Raw genomic sequence first — 4,310 nt, forward strand, 5'->3', positions numbered from 1 at the left:
ATGGTGCTGTGTCAGGGAAGTGCCAAGGGAGTTGGTGGCAGTAAGCACCCCTGGGTTGGTGGCAGTGATTGTCCATGGGTGAGGGACAGTGATTGTCCATGGCTTGGTGGCCATGAGGGTCCATGGCCGAGTTGACAGTAAGTCCCACTGACTCCCAGTGACAATGAAGGTCCCTGGCTTGGTGGCCCTCAGGGTCCGTGGCTCAGAGGCAGGGGGTGTGGGGCGGTGGGGTCAGAGGTCAGGGCACATCTGGCATTGGTGGTTCAGTGGTAGAATTCTCGCCTGCCACGCGGGAGGCCCGGGTTCGATTCCCGGCCAATGCAGGAGCTGCAGCTTTTGCCACCCCGGTGTCCTGGGGGAGACCTTGTGTGGGGCTGAGGTGGGGCTGAGGGGGTCTCCCTTGAGCACCTCTGGAGCCCTTGGCCCCGTGTGGGTGCTGGTGGGGCCCTTCTTGAACATCCCTGGCGCTGTGTGAGGGAGGTGCCAAGGGAGTTGGTGGCAGTGAGCACCCCTGGCTGGGTGGCAGTGAGTTCCTCTGCCTCAGGGACAGTGATTGTCCAAGGTTGATGGCCAAGAGTTGGCAGTAAGTCATACAGACTCGCATTGACAATGATGGTCCATGTCTGGGTGTCCCTGAGCATCCCTTGCTCCTCTGAGGTGGGGCACAGAGGTTGTCCCTTGAGCACCTCTGGAGCTCTTGACCCCATGTGGGTGCTGTTGGGGCCCTTCTTGACACCCACGGGGCTGTGTCAGTGAGGTGGCAAGGGACTTGGTGGCAGTAAGCACCCCTGGCTTGGTGGCAATGGGTGCCCCTGGCTTAGGGACCATGATTGCCTTTGGGTTGGTGGCCATGAGTTGGCAGTAACTCTCGTCGACTCCCAGTGACAATGAGGGTCCATGCCTGGGTGGTCCTGAGGGCCTGTTGCTCCTCAGAGGTGGGGCACAGAGGTTCTCCCTTGAGATTCTCTGGAGCCCTTGGCCCCTTGTGGGTGCTGTGGGGCCCTTCTTGACTCCCATGGGGCTGTGTCATGGAGGTACCAAAGGACTTGGTGGCAGTGAGTGCCCCTGGCTGAGGGTCAGTGATTGTCCATGGCTTGGTTACCCTGAGGGTGCCTTGGTCCTCTGAGGTGGGACTCAGAGGGTCTCACTTGAGCACCTCTGGATCCCTTGGCCCCGTGTGGGTGCTGGTGGGACCCTTCTTGACTCCCCTGGGGCTGTGTGAGGGAGGTGCCAAGGGGCTTGGTGGCAGTGAGCACCCCTGGGTTGGTGGCAGTGAGTGCTCCTGGCTGAGGGACAGTGATTGTCCATGGCTTGGTGGCCATGAGGGCCCATGGCCAAGTTGGCAGTAAGTCACACTGACTCCCAGTGACAATGAGGGTCCCTGGCTTGGTGGCCCTCAGGGTGCCTGGCTCAGAGGCAGGAGGTGTGGGGCGGTGGGGTCAGAGGTCAGGGCACATCTGGCATTGGTGGTTCAGTGGTAGAATTCTCGCCTGCCACGCGGGAGGCCCGGGTTCGATTCCCGGCCAATGCAGGAGCTGCAGCTTTTGCCACCCCGGTGTCCTGGGGGAGCCCTTGTGGGGGGCTGAGGTGGGGCTGAGGGGGTCTCCCTGGAGCACCTCGGGAGCCCTTGGCCTTGTGTGGGTGCTGGTGGGGCCCTTCTTGACTCCCCTGGGGCTGTGTGAGGGAGGTGCCAAGGGAGTTGGTGGCAGTAAGCACCCCTGGGTTGGTGGCAGTGAGTACCCCTGGCTGAGGGACAGTGAGTGTCCATGGCTTGGTGGCCATGAGTTGGCAGTTAGTCACACTGACTCCTCAAGACAATGAGGGTTCATGTCTGGGAGGCCCTGAGGGTCCCTTGCTCCTCTGAGGTGGGGCTCAGTGGTTCTCCCTTGAGCACCTCTGGAGCCCTTGGCCCCGTGTGGGTGCTGGTGGGGCCCTTCTTGAACATCCCTGGTGCTGTGTCAGGGAGGTGCCAAGGGACTTGGTGGCAGTGAGCACCCCTGGGTTGGTGGCAGTGAGTGCTCCTGGCTGAGGGACAGTGATTGTCCATGGCTTGGTGGCCATGAGGGCCCATGGCCAAGTTGGCAGTAAGTCACACTGACTCCCAGTGACAATGAAGGTCCCTTGCTTGGTGGCCCTCAGGGTGCCTGGCTCAGAGGCAGGAGGTGTGGGGCGGTGGGGTCAGAGGTCAGGGCACATCTGGCATTGGTGGTTCAGTGGTAGAATTCTCGCCTGCCACGCGGGAGGCCCGGGTTCGATTCCCGGCCAATGCAGGAGCTGCAGCTTTTGCCACCCCGGTGTCCTGGGGGAGCCCTTGTGGGGGGCTGAGGTGGGGCTGAGAGGGTGTCCCTGGAGCACCTCGGGAGCCCTTGGCCTTGTGTGGGTGCTGGTGGGGCCCTTCTTGACTCCCCTGGGGCTGTGTGAGGGAGGTGCCAAGGGAGTTGGTGGCAGTAAGCACCCCTGGGTTGGTGGCAGTGAGTACCCCTGGCTGAGGGACAGTGAGTGTCCATGGCTTGGTGGCCATGAGTTGGCAGTAAGTCACACTGACTCCCCGTGACAATAAGGGTCCATGTCTGGATGGCCCTGAGGGTCTGTTGCTCCTCTGAGGTGGGGCACCTCTGGAGCCCTTGGCCCCGTGTGGGTGCTGGTGGGGCCCTTCTTGAACATCCCTGGTGCTGTGTCAGGGAGGTGCCAAGGGACTTGGTGGCAGTGAGCACCCCTGGGTTGGTGACAGTGATTGTCCATGGCTGAGGGACAGTGATTGTGCATGGCTTGGAGTCCATGAGTTGGCAGTAAATCACACTGACTCCCAGTGACAATGAGAGTCCATCTCTTGGTGGCCCTGATGGTCCCTGGCTTCTATTGGCTTGGATTCCTGGCCAATGCAGGATTTTGCTAATTCTCCAGCGCTCAGCGTCGCCGCCGCTCAGCTTCCAACCGGGTCCCGGGACCTGCCCACCTTCCCCAAAATAAAGGCCCCGCAGAGACAACCCCAGCTGCCTCCGCTGCCTCTTCTTTTCGGGGTGTCCGTCACCTTCTCTCGGCTTTGCTGGGGGGATATTCGCCCCCCCACCTCCCCAAACCCCCCCTGATCTCCCCATAGAGGGACCCCCAGAGCCCCCGCCTGCCAAGTCGCCTCCATCAGCTTTCCCGGCAAGAAAACATCTGGATTTGTTTGTTGTGCTTGGCCACACGGCGCGACGGAGGGCCTGGGGGCTGGCCGGCTGCCTCCCCCCCTTCCCCAGCTTAGTTAATTAACTTAATTAGGTATTAGAGCCCCTAATTGGTGTATTCCTGCCTGCCGGCTGCTTAGGATTGCAGGTCTATGAGAGCATGCAGGGGAGGCTGTGGGAGCTGCAGCGGGAGGGGATGCGATGTCTTCCTCATCCCCCCCCTTCCTCCTCATCCTCCTCTTCATCTCCTCATCTCCTCCTCCTCCCCCTTCCTCCTCATCCTCATCTTCATCTCCGGAAGATGCAAAGGGGGGGGACAAACGCCACCTCTTCTGGGACCATGGGACTGTGCATGGCCATGGGGTTGGCCCCATCCGAAATGCCAGGCACCTTCTGCAGGGGTGCAGCTTGGGGGGGGCTCAGACACAGGGCCCCCCCCCAAGGGTTGCTGGCTGCAGGGTTGGGGGGACGAGAGAGGGGTGAGGGCATCGCCCGGTTCCTCTTGGTTTTGTATTTTTTGTTTTTTTTTCCTCAGCTTTCATTAAACACCAGGTAATTCTCCAGCGCTCAGCGTCGCCGCCGCTCAGCTTCCAACCGGGTCCCGGGACCTGCCCACCTTCCCCAAAATAAAGGCCCCGCAGAGACAACCCCAGCTGCCTCCGCTGCCTCTTCTTTTCGGGGTGTCCGTCACCTTCTCTCGGCTTTGCTGGGGGGATATTCGCCCCCCCACCTCCCCAAACCCCCCCTGATCTCCCCATAGAGGGACCCCCAGAGCCCCCGCCTGCCAAGTCGCCTCCATCAGCTTTCCCGGCAAGAAAACATCTGGATTTGTTTGTTGTGCTTGGCCACACGGCGCGACGGAGGGCCTGGGGGCTGGCCGGCTGCCTCCCCCCCTTCCCCAGCTTAGTTAATTAACTTAATTAGGTATTAGAGCCCCTAATTGGTGTATTCCTGCCTGCCGGCTGCTTAGGATTGCAGGTCTATGAGAGCATGCAGGGGAGGCTGTGGGAGCTGCAGCGGGAGGGGATGCGATGTCTTCCTCATCCCCCCCCTTCCTCCTCATCCTCCTCTTCATCTCCTCATCTCCTCCTCCTCCCCCTTCCTCCTCATCCTCATCTTCATCTCCTCATCTCCTCCTCC

The 4,310-nt window shown here is 61.1% G+C and overlaps 3 non-coding genes across 3 annotated transcripts; all 3 read left to right on the forward strand.

The window, feature by feature from the left end:
• Positions 1-252: 252 nt before the first annotated feature.
• TRNAG-GCC lies at positions 253-323 on the forward strand. The gene has a single exon. It is a non-coding gene; the product is annotated as a tRNA-Gly (tRNA).
• Positions 324-1,460: 1,137 nt separating this feature from the next.
• Positions 1,461-1,531, forward strand: TRNAG-GCC. The gene has a single exon. It is a non-coding gene; the product is annotated as a tRNA-Gly (tRNA).
• Positions 1,532-2,199: 668 nt separating this feature from the next.
• On the forward strand, positions 2,200-2,270 carry TRNAG-GCC. Its single transcript has one exon. It is a non-coding gene; the product is annotated as a tRNA-Gly (tRNA).
• The last annotated feature ends 2,040 nt before the right edge of the window (positions 2,271-4,310 follow it).

The sequence above is a fragment of the Calidris pugnax genome, unplaced genomic scaffold (assembly GCF_001431845.1).
Source record: "Calidris pugnax isolate Ruff unplaced genomic scaffold, ASM143184v1 scaffold347, whole genome shotgun sequence".
In the NCBI taxonomy this organism is placed as follows: domain Eukaryota; kingdom Metazoa; phylum Chordata; class Aves; order Charadriiformes; family Scolopacidae; genus Calidris; species Calidris pugnax.